The following is a 12650-nucleotide window of genomic DNA, read 5'->3' on the forward strand; positions in this document are numbered from 1 at the left end:
CTCTCGTTCACCGCATCACTCCAGGGGGGATTTGCTACCATATACATGTGGTAGTGATGTGTGTGAACACACTAGGACCGGCAAGGCATTTTTTCCCTCTTTAGGAGGGTTTTTCCCATGTGCATTGTATATACACCCATCACTCTAGGGCTATCGATCTTTCCATTGCACACTAAGTAATACACTCTCTATTGTGTGCCTTGAGCTTCTTTCATCTTCTCCAAGCTGTGTGCATTTCTCTGCAACCCTAATTCCAACATAGAGGACCTGTTCTGAAGGCTGACCACTGAGATCATAACATAACCCTTTATTTCCCTCGAGGAATGACATCCACGGGGCGCCTGCTTGCTCTGGCTCATGAAAAACTTCAATACAGGTGTGCAACATTCGTTATATCTTATATAACATTGTGCAGGAGAGATCGGGTAGACACTTGAAGAAAGAAATGGTTCTCGTTAGGGTTTTCACCATGTATTCCTCTGTGGCTTGTCCTTTCTCTGGAGCTAGCAGTCTTGGGTAGTTCAGCCAGGTTGGCCTCTTCTTCGTTAGTGCCTCATGCTCTTGCCAAGTCCTTACTCTGGGTACAGGACAGAAAGTGGGATCTCTTTGTAGGGCTGCAGGTGGTCTTGTGGACAGAATTAAATACCTCAATTCTTGTTCAACCAGCTCAACCTCCACTTTGGGTGGTCTTTATCTACACCATCTGTTTGCATGTCTGCGTACAACCTTTCTTTTACTTGGAGTAACTCCACCTTTATGAGAGGGTATGGCAGGGATTGCTGATGCCATTGCGCATTGATCTGATTGGGAGTGAGTTGAGTGACGTTGACAGAGTGAAGAAGTCTCAACTCCCAATCCATCGCAGCCTTCCATTGCTCATCCACCTCTTGTGTGATCTTTTCTTTCAGTGCGTCCTCTTTAGCGTTTAAGAGTTGCACCATGGGCACTGTGTCAACATCTGTAATGTTTATCTGAAAATCATCTTCACCACTCAGCTTTGTTGTGGATTGTGTCTCCAGTTTAGGGAACGACACTGAGGATATATCTATTTGCGGCTGCCCTGAAGGGCCTGCCTCTTCCTGCGTTTCCGGCTTTCCTTCCCTTAGGAGCTGGTTAACTCTTTTGAGCTCAGCTATTTATTTTAAGAGCTCTTCTTCTCTCTAGACCCGCATCAATCCGAGGTCCCTGCGCTAAGATTGCTCAAGCTTTAACTCCAGCTCAAGGTCCTTGTTCTTCTTTTCCAATGCTTTATAGAACTCATATGTTCCTTCGATCGAGGCTACGGCTGGATTCTCTCTTATTTGCCATAATAAGATTGCCTGATCATTTATTCTTTGTTCAGAGTATTGCAAAGAAGCATTTGTGACATCCAATTGCACTTGAATTTTCTGAGCTGACAGGGTTGTCGTCAAAAGTTTGTTTGTAATGTCTGTCAGTTTTTCGTCTTTCGCTTTGCAAGCATATGATAATTTTGTGAGTAGATCACCTAACCCTTCCATTTCTTTCTGCTGTCGATCTCTTGCTAGCTGATGTTGTTCAGCTTCGGCTTTCATCTCTTGCACTTGCCTCTGAAGATCGGTGATGATGTTCATTCTGTCTTCTAACTCTCCTAGGAGAGCATCAATCACCATCTCTAACTCCTTGGCCTTTGTGCTACGGCCCAGTGCTACTGATCGGAGTCTCTCCGTCATATCTTGCATTTGCCTTGCATATTTGTTTATTTACAGTATTACCTCGTCATTAGACTGCTAGTCCTCTTGTCTTGCTAGCTGAGTTGATGTGCCTACAGCCTCATGCGTGTCTTTTGGCTGTGTCGTGGCTGCTGGTTCTTCTTGCGTGGAGGTAGAGGGTTGGTCTTCGTTTTCTTTGTCATCTTGAGGCTTTGTGGATGCCTCGACTGTTTCTTGCTGTGTGGAAGTAGAGGGTGTTTGCTCAGGCTTTGTGGTCTCTTTTGGTGCAGGACTCACTTCCTTTTCTGGCTCACGTTCTTTCTCTTGTTGCTGCTCTTTTGTAGCAGTAGCCTCTTGTGCAAATTCATCTACCTTTTGTTGTTCAGGCTCTTGCGTAGCTTTGGCGGCTTTCTCTTGTTTCAACTTTGCTTCTTTTGATTCAGATTCTGTCTCTTTGGTGGGTTCAGCTTCTTTGGCTTTCTGTTTCTCAGGCTTAGCTTATTTAGTGGTGTCTTTCCCTGCAGTGATGGTGGTGGGCTTGGTATAGGATTTTCTTGTTGTTCATAGACGGTGAAGTGGGTCGGGGAGACTCATAGCCTTGTTCATGGTGTGCCTCTTCCCTTGCCGTTTCCTTGGCTTGTCTCTGTTCCTCCGTCTCTTTTCCTTTCCTTGCCTCTTCTTGGGCTTCTTTCAGCTTGAAGCTTCTGCTTCTTGGTACATTTTTTCCAAAGACTCTGTTGGATCTTCAGCCTCTTTCCTCGTGTGATGCTTTGTCCTTGGGCCTTTAAGTCCACTAGGAACCCATTTCTCTGGGTCCTTCCCTTGTGCTTGTCGGCTGCACTGGTAGGCATGTTTTTCTCTTTTAAAGCGAGCTCACTTTTGCACTGGCTCTTCTTGGTTGACGGCCACAGCTTTTCTCTTCATCTCCTCTCTACGAGCTCTCTTTTTCTCATTATCTAAGCTCTCACTGCTGTGCTTTTTCGGCGAGCTTCCAGCAGATTCTTCATCTGATTTATAAGATTTCTTTGTTGACCTTGTAGCTCTAGGAGATCGTTGTGCTGCCAATATCCATGTGTTTTGGTCAGGGACAAGTGGTAGATTGTCGGCCATGCCGATGGCATGGTACGCAATCCTTGTCAAGACTTCTGGCGCACCCAAGTAAGTGATTTTCCCTTCTTTCTTCGTGCCCTTCATAGTGGCCAAGACGTACTGGGGGTGGTCCACAAGTTGCCTAGTTGTTGACTTGAGAACTTGTGTGAAAGTGGTGGCAACCGCGTGATTTGGCATAGTGTACCTTGGTGGCCTTCTTGCCAAGAAGTGGAAGCTGTGAATTAAATCTGCAAAAGGTAGCCGCGGTGGTTTCCTTGGTGAAGGTACCTGCCGTTTTCCTGTCCTTGCTCTCATGGTCATTCCTTCTGTGTGCAGTTTGAGTGCTTTTGCCACTATATCTTTGGTTATTACCACTTCGACCTTATTTCCCTACGTGTCAGATATTTGTGTCGTTCCATCCTCTTTAATAGTGGATAAAAGCTCGTAAGCTTTCTGAAAATCCACTCTGCAATGCTCTTGTTCGTAGAAATCTCTGAGTCCTAGCCTGCGGTTGGCTTCTTTAGTCTCAGGCTTCGCAGCAACATCATATACTTCTTTAGGTAGGAGTTGCAACTCCACTTGATGTCCCTCTTCACTCTTGAATCTGTCGGTGAAGACTCTGGTATGATGCTCTTCCAGCTGTTCTTTGGAGGGGTATGCTACCTTGGCTGCTTTGAATGAATCGGGGTCTAGTTGATATGTGGGTAGTTTATCAACTTTTCCTTCTGGTTGAGCTTTTTCTTGGCCCTCTCTGCTGCTTGCATGGCTTCTGTTTAGTGAATAGAGTGCGAAGTTAGCAGATTTATTGAAATTTTCTCTAAAATGTTCTTTAGGCTGAAATGCTGAAAATTTTGTTCCAATTTGCTTCAAATCAATTTTTGAACAAGCATAGATGCATAAACACATGCAAGGAACAAAACTGTAAAGTCAAAACAAATTTTTGCAACCAAAGTAAATAATCGCGATTATTTATAGCTGAGTTTTTTTTTTCAACTTTTTGCAAACTTGGCTTCATAGGCTTGAAGTATATACCAAATACATACTCTGAGTGAAATATAGGCTCATTTGGATGCATAGGGTGAAAATGGTACCAGATTTTGGCTTTAGGTCTCTGAAACAGTAAATATAAAGGAAATTTGAGATTTTGAGCTTCAAATTGGTTCAAATTTGGCTAGTGGGCTTAACACATCATGTACTTTGGATATATGATGGCAAAATATGAAAACTCCCCCAATTTGGCTAGAAAGTAAATAATCGCAATTATTAACTTTTCTACCAAAATCAATATTTTTTGGTACAATTTGGTTCTAGGCATTGTATAGACCCTGTTTATGAGATATGAGGTGATTTGGATCAAGAAATGTTGTCCATAACCCAAAATTTGGCTTGCAAAGACTTCTTTGCGTTTTCTGGTATGAGCTCATTTTGGCTCATACTTGATTTTTGGCATGTAATAGGTGTGTACACATGATACGTGAGGTGATGTGACAATTTCCAAGCATAAATAGTGCAAAAGTAAATAATCGCGATTATTTACAACTGTGACAAATTTTTTGCAAAACTTACAAATTTTGACCTAGACACATTCTATACACCTAAAACAAGCCTCAAATTGAATTTGGTCAAGTTTAGTCATGCCGGCATCACTTTGTGCTTTGTCGACTCTGAAATCATCGTTTTTTGTGACTACACTGCCTGTTGGGTTGGTCAATCAACTTTGAAGCTTTGGACTTGTCCGCACTATAGTCGTGAAGCAACTCATCCAATTCTGGCTCATTTGGAGTCAGTTTGGCCCCGTATGTTGAATTTGACGCTTTGAAGCCTTTGAACCGTCTTCTGCTTTTTGAGGGCTTTGCTTGATTGATTTCACTAAACCAATCATATACATTGTATATGAACCTTGTAGGCAAGCTATCTATGGAGTCATATCGGAATTTTGGCATTTTGCCAAAAACCTAGCTATTCTATTGGGGACCCCCTCGACCCCTGCCGAATGTTCAATTGATGATATAGAAAGGTTCTATTATGTTAGGGCATACTACGGTTCAAATCCCATCTGATTTGGTCAAGCTAACAGGCCGCTATGGTCAGTTTTTGGTCATAGGTCTTCCTGCACTACTCGGTTTCTAGGGTTTTTTCTAGGGGTTTAAACTAGCTATCGACCTTACAAAATGGATCATTGACGAGTAAAGAACTTACCCCTCATGTCTCGTGTGAGACGGCGCTGAAAACGATCAACTGTGGACTCCGAAATAGACGCACGAAAGAGGTCAAAATCTCTCTCTGCAAAGGCTGCGAGAGTGGAAATGAGGTGTTAGACCCCAAAATTTCCTTGATCAGATTCCTGTAGCTCATTCTACAAGAATTTTGCAAAAGTAGGCTTGGTCGCCTAATTTAGGCTTCTCGCTTCCATCTTCTGATTTCATTGAAAAAATTTTGTGCTTGTCCGCCTTGTCTTTTTTATCACCATCGTGTCTTCCATTTTTCCATATGAGCTTCCCTGCTATTTGTTATTAATTTTTGATCTGTTTATTTGGAAAAATAAAAGAAAATAGCAAAATGCTCTAAAAAAGTAAAGTGAAAATCCAATAATTAAGAAAATCCATTGAAAAACACAATTTTATTGTTTTTTGTTCGATTTTTCTATTTTTAAGTCTCATTATCAACAAAAATGATGAAAAATACCCAAAAAGGACTACTTTTTGATGATTTTTTGATAGTATATCACTATCTACACTCATCGGGAAGATTTTATCAGTGAATTTTTCCTTGATGATGAATTATAAGGGCATTTTACATAATTTTGCAAAAAATCACACGTTAACATCGAACTTTTTCCTCCCTCTTCAAACATTGTCCTTAATTACTTAGTACTTAGTGGCCTTCCACCCCTCCTAGATGGCGTACTCCAGGACGACTGTGTGCATGGGTTGAACAATCGTGTCTATGCATAGCTGTGGTTGGCTCTATCATGCTTTGAAGATCAATGCAATTCAAACCACTATGCTGTGCAAGAGCTAGGTCTTGAGTAATTAACTCAAGGGTTTCTGATGTCAAGGTTTGTTGCTGCTGATGTCTTCCAAAGAGCAAATCTTGTAGCTTGTGTGCTCTCTGTTGGATTGTACCCTTAGGATGCTTCAACACACTGATTGCTTGAGCTGTTGATAGCACTTTTGTTTGTTGTCGAGCATTTTCTCGCCATTGGTAGCTTGGTCTGCTTGGTGCTGTATGGTGTGGTGGAGTCTTTTGAGACTTAACTCGCCATAACTTGATTGGTTTTACGGTGTGTGGAGAAGATAAGTGCTCTTTTTTCTTCCAAACCAATTTCATGTTAGGTTCCTTGCTCAGAGATGCTCATCTCTGTGTTTTAACCCTTGGAACCTTCTTTTGTTTTGTCGGTGAAGTTTTAGGCATCCAGATCTGGATCGGTTTATCCTTAAGCTGTGCTTTTGGTACACAAATTTTCCTGACTCCTTGCATGCTACTTGTAGCATTTTCTTGTCGAGGGGATGGAGAAGATTGACTACTTCATGGTTTGGTCTGTTGATTGCTTCCTTTCCATTCCTCTTTGCTTGGTGCAATTGGAACAATGAGTTTCCCACCTTCAAGTAATAGCTTTAGTTGATTTGTATCCCAATCTGGTATTGCTTTGTATGTCCGCATCTAGGGAATTCCAAGAATCATCATCTCATTCATGTGTTCATCCAGTAAGCATACAAACTGATGAGGATATGAACATCCATGTACTATCACATTCAAGTTGACTACTCCCAATGTTGGGGTTGGGTTCTTGTTGCATCCCTTGATTGTCGTTATTCCTACTATCAATGCTTGACTTGTTGCCTTCTTGTACTTGGAATAAGTGACTGCATTTACTCTAGCTCCTCTGTTGACCAAAGCATTGGTGCTATGATTGTTGAGCTATACTTGATGCGCAGTTCCATTCCGTCTGACCGGTCATCATCTGTTGAAACTGTATCTTTAGGTAATTCCCATTGTCGGTCATCTATTTCCAGAGTGTTGATAGGAATCGGTATCTGTTGATTCTTGAGAGCAGCTTTCCGTTTGAGTACCCAAAGCCGAGCTTCCTCTTGGGCTTCATCAATAACCTGTTGCCGTTTAATCTTCCTTTGCTTGGTTGCATGCATTCTTTCTAGCAATTTATTGGTAAGCGGAAAATTATAATTCTTTAAATGACATCCACTAATCCAATTAGCCATCGGTTCACCATCTAGGGTGGACAATTTTACTGCTCCACTTCGAGATACATCTTCAATGATAAACAGTTCGTTTCCCTTTTCCTTAAACTTAGGAATGTGTTGCTTAAGGGAATAGACTAAACTAAGTCCCCTTTCTTGAAGATTTTTGTGATTAAGTGGGAATCAAAAAACTGTTTTTGTTTTCGCTTTTGTGCATAAATGTGAGCTACAACAGTTAGCCTTTGCTCATCTAACTTTTCCAAATCTTCAAGTCTTTTTGACAATTCATGTCCAGTCCACTCAAGATTTTGTGCTACCCTTAATGTTGGCAATAGAAATTCTATTGGAAGTATGGCATCAAGACCATAAACAAGGTTAAAGGGTGTAGCATTTAAAGCTGTTTTGAATGAAACTCGATAAGCCCATAGATCAGCATGGAGATTCATATCCCAGTCTGTCCTTCCTGAACTAACCACTTTAGTCAGCACCGAGCTAAGAATTTTATTCGTATGCTCAGCTTTTTTTTTGCTTGTGGGTGATAGGGAGCTGATTTGTTATGGATGACCATAAACTCATTAAGCAAATACTCGATTGGTGGTTCTGGCATCATTCTTTTGAGTTGCTTTAGCCTTGGTCCATTTGGTCAAACAGTCCTGCGTTGCATTTATTCGACCGGATAATGCAATTTATAACGAATCACTCGTCATTATTCGCATATTATCGTAAAATACGTGGAATTTTTGAATAATCTATAAAGTATCAATCGATAAAGTATCGATCAATAAAGTATCGATCGATAGTTTATCAATCAGTTTAATATCGATCTCGATACGATTATATAAAAAAAGGCGGGTTGTTGTTTGATACATTTTCGATCGATTTCAATTTTGGATCTTTCTAGTTGTCACAGAGCTCACACTCTCTACCTCATACTTTCAAGATGCATTGTATTCTCTCTATGTTTATGGCAATGAATTTGTTATGGAGTTGCTAATTGATGACTTTGTTAAGAGTCAAGCAATGTATTTTTATTTGATTAACAAGCAATGTCCTCAATACTTATGTTTATGCAAATTCTCTTCAATACTTTATTTTATTGCTACTAAATTAAAAAAGTGAGATATATAACTCAATAGGGAGGTACAATGAGAAAAAGTGAGATACATTATCATAAAAAGATGTTTACATTTCGCCATCTATCATCACAGGCACCAGGTCATCAACCTCTTCATTGTCTGAACATTTTGTAGCCACTTTCCACTCCATCTCATCATCGCTACATCTCTGTTCTGCCACAATTTCATGAGTTTGAAGCACTCCAAAGTGTACTTCGATCGCACGTGTGGCTATCTTTGTGGGTGCATGAAGGGGACGCATGTTACAAAAGACGTACACAAGGTCTACGGCACGAGCAGGACTTAAGCGATTTCTTTGCTTTGGCACAAAGTCATAAGAAGACCAATTGCGCACACAACTACCACTGGATGCCGTGATCAAAAGCACCCTGATCGCCACATGTTGTAACTCAACTACATCTCCTCCATATTATTTTCACCATACTGAGCCTGAAATCTTTTTTACGCTATTAAGAACCCAAGGATCTTCGAAAGTTCCTTCCCTATTGGCATAATCCACCCTCTGCTGGAATGCATCCATGCCATTGTCGCCTGGCAACAACTGCGAGCAGATATTTCTAAAGTCTCTCATCACCTCTTTGTTGGAGGCTTGTCCGTTCATCTGGAACTTTGGATCCAAGACAAATGTAGCACCATGCAATGGTGTGTGCATTTGAGCCCATCGTTTTTCCACAAGATGCACGATTTGTGATCTCTCTCTTGCACTGTAGTGGTTGTATTCTTTGGTTTGACACAACGCCTCATACATGATCCAATAAACCTTACCAATGACAAACTTATCTGTGTTGACAACCCTTAGTAGTTCCACATAGGGATTACTAACCCCAACAAGTTTGTCAATGTTCCGCCAAAAGAGAGGAGATTGCACCAAGGACACACATTTTTGAGCTGCTTCGCGATGGCTTGGATACTTGCTGAGCCAAGCCTCCCAACGGCGATCTGCAATAGTTTTTATAAGAGCAGTTCGCACTTCAATGAGCTTATTCAAATTATAAAATGATGTAGCGAACCGTGTGGCACAGAAGATTTGAAGTGATTTTTTGGAGACTTGGAGCGAAATAAAGCATATGTAAACTGATGTTCCCGTATAAACTTGACTATGTGATTGGTGTCAATAAGAACCTATTTTATGAATGATATTCTGCCCATATCCTTTAGAAGTAAATTCAGGGTGTGAGCTCCACATCCAATCCATGTAATTTTTAAGTACTTTTCCATAATGGCTAAACCTGCTCCTTTGTAGTTTGAAGCATTATCTGTAACAATAGTTGTCACATTCTTCGGTCCACCCAATCGAGCAATAGCTCACTCATATACCTTTGTCAAGTACAAAGATGTCTTCTCTTTCAATGAGGTATCAATGGCCTCCAAAAACATTGCACCTTTGGGACAAATTACCATGACATTAATCAATGGTTTTTTTTGACAGCTGGTCCATCTGTCGAGGGCTATGGTACAGCCAAACGTTGGAACAAAGTCAAGCATTGTTCACCTGAGAATCACTTCTGTACTGCTCTTCACTTTGTCAACATACTCCGTTCGCATTTTATTATAATCAGGATAGATGAATCCTTTTTTTGCAGTTGACATTAGGGCATCTTTGAAAATAGGATTTCTTATGAACATTAAATGAGATTCCACAAGCCACGAAGGCTTGTGTCCACTTTAGATGCAATTCGAGCATGTCTTGTTGAGTGAATGCTGCCTATAGAGTCCCAGGCATACCGGCTCTGTTGGATGTCCCGAGACTACTAGCATTTATCCCTCCCATGGCACCATTTGGAAAAGTGTAAGTACTTTGAGGTGTTCGGGTTGTTCCCATTGAAGGTCCTTGGTTAGCTTGCATGTCTTCTTGATCCACACTCACTTCTTCTATGTTGACAAATGACGTACCTGTCATGCCCTTCTGTCTCTTAGGAAGAAGTCCTAAGAAGTCCTTAGGAAGAAGTCATGCCTATTTGTATTTCTTTACATACCTTGCAAAATGGACCCATATGTCGTTAGGTGCTGCTCCACATTCTTTCACATTGGGACTAGTGCCGAATAAATGTTCTTTGATGCGAGTTGCGTTGCTGTGCCACTTATGCCCACAATGTTTGCATTCCAAAAACGAAATTGTTTTGCCTCTCTCTTTTTCCTCCACATACGACCACTCTTTTCCTCGCACGCTTTCTGACTTCAACAAAATATATTCTACAATCAATACATACACTATGATTATAATTTTTCACCATAAAAGTACAATGAGAAAGATAAAAGGTTATAGATACGATTTGATAAATTAAAATGATGAATGAATAGTGTTAAGATAATATTTTAGGGAAGATCACCAATGGATATATCATTCTTGACTACTAGGTGGTAAAGAGCGTTTGCTCAAGACAACCTAGATGAGCGATGGAGTCATCTCACATTTCACTATCTATGTCTCTTGGAGGTAGGAGCTACTGCTCAAACACAACCAATCGACCCTAAAATAACTGAGGTCTCTAATTTCTAGTAGCTACAATGATATATTGAGCTTGGGTTCTATAAGCAGGTGGTTGTATTGGCCCAACAAAATCTATACCCCATTTGCGAAAGCTCTAGTCCCCATCATTGGTCTTAAGGGCATGCTATATACATGTGTTGGCATTTTTACTCGTTGACAAGCATCACACCTTCGAACATATTCTTTGGCATCCTCAAAAAGTGTTGGCCACCATATGCCTGCCATCAAGATTGCTCTTGCGGTGGTCTCACTAGAAAAGTGACATCCATCTAATCCAGCATGTGCTTGTTCTATAATCGGAATATACTCGTTTTCATTTGCACAAAGACATAAATATTGATCTTTACCTCTTCGATACAATTGGTTCCCAATAAGAGTATAGTCTCTTGCTTCAGTTTCAAGTGCTCTTTGATGGAGTTTACTCATATCCTCAGGAAATGTTTGACTTGATAAGTAAGAAACTAGATAGTTACTCCACTTAGGAACATGTGATATTTGAAACAATGTTACATGAGGTATGGGTTTTTTTTTTTGACATTGAGGGCAATCATTTACAAAATATTGAACATCGCTTCTCATAGTCGGCCAAAATACTCCAAGTCTCAAGATTCGTTGCATAGTTTGGTCTTCCGCAAAGTGAAGTCATACTATGGTAGCATGTGCTTGACTTAGGTATTGTTGTTTTTCTTCAGGATTAATGCATAAGAGCAATATTTTGTCTCAATTTGTTTTGTATAGACTACCAGATAGTAATTGATACATAGCAGATTGCTCGATTAATCTGATCGTAATAGGAAGTGGTATTTGTGAATCCACTTGAGCTATTGTCATCAATGACACAATGTTTTCCGACCATCTAGGTATCATTTCCATGGAGAACAAATAGGCATCTAGTAGATCATCGCCTACCCCTTTAGGTGATTCTCCTAAAATAATCCTTGACAAATGATCTTCTCGTTGATGTGTAGTGCCCTTTTTTACAACCGTAGTGAAATCAAATTCCAGAAGAATGATGAACCATCGTAATATTCTTCATGTGCTGCATGGCTTGTTGACCAAATACAACAAATCTTGGTGGTTCACAAAGAACACAAACTTGTTGGCTAGGTAATGTCTATACTTTTTAACGGCATAGATCATTCCTAATCCTTCCCTTTCGGTGGTGGTGTAATTCTTTTTCGCTATGTTCAACTGTCAGCTAGCATAAGAAATAGGAAAGTCAATTTTCCCGTCTCCTGGTTGAGCTAGTATACAACCGATAGCAAAATTGGAAGCATCTACATGTATGTGGAATATCTTATTCCAATATGATTCTTTCAATATTGGTGCTGAGGTGAGAGCTTGCTTAAGATTCATGAAGGATTCTTCACATGCCTCGGTCCACTCAAAGTGTGTAATCAAGCTATACATGGGTTTTGCAATAATAGCGTACATGTAGATGAACCATCGGTAATATCCACAATGCTCCATGAAGTCTTGTACCCCCTTGACTATTATTGGTCTAGGCAAATCAACAATGACATGAATCTTCTCAATATCAGTTAGCTATGCCATTCTTAGACACTATATGTCCAAGAATTTTTCCTTGTCTACCCATGAATGTGCACTTTTCAGGATTTAAGCAAATCCTTAAAAGTCTACATTTTTTGAATATCTTTTTGAGGTGTTCAAAATGATCAGCCCAGATTGATGAATGTACACATAGATCATCCGTATATACTTCTAAGAATTTCCTAAGATATTCTTTGAAGGCATGGCTCATCAACCTTTGAAATGTGGCTGGAGCATTAGTTAACTCAAATGGCATAACCCGATAGGCAAATATACCCCATTCTGTTGCAAAAGCAGTTTTATGTTGATCTTTGGGGTCAACCAAAAGTTGATTGTATCCCGAAAAGCCATCTAAAAAGTTGTAAGACTCTTTTCCTGCCACTCGTTCTAAAACATGCTCAGTGATTGGAAGAGGAAAGTTGTCTCTAATGGTAACTGCATTCACTTTTTTGCGATTAACACACACTCGTAATTTTCCATTCTTCTTGGGTACTACCACAATTGGAGACACCCA

The 12650-nt window shown here is 40.3% G+C and overlaps 1 pseudogene; it reads right to left on the reverse strand.

Annotated features, from left to right (window-relative positions):
- Positions 1–8140: 8140 nt before the first annotated feature.
- On the reverse strand, positions 8141–10088 carry LOC147457567 (uncharacterized; annotated as a pseudogene).
- Between the last annotated feature and the right edge of the window lie 2562 nt (positions 10089–12650).

Source organism: Adiantum capillus-veneris, chromosome 5 (assembly GCF_014529385.1).
Source record: "Adiantum capillus-veneris isolate H3 chromosome 5, ASM1452938v2, whole genome shotgun sequence".
Classification (NCBI taxonomy): Eukaryota; Viridiplantae; Streptophyta; class Polypodiopsida; order Polypodiales; family Pteridaceae; genus Adiantum; species Adiantum capillus-veneris.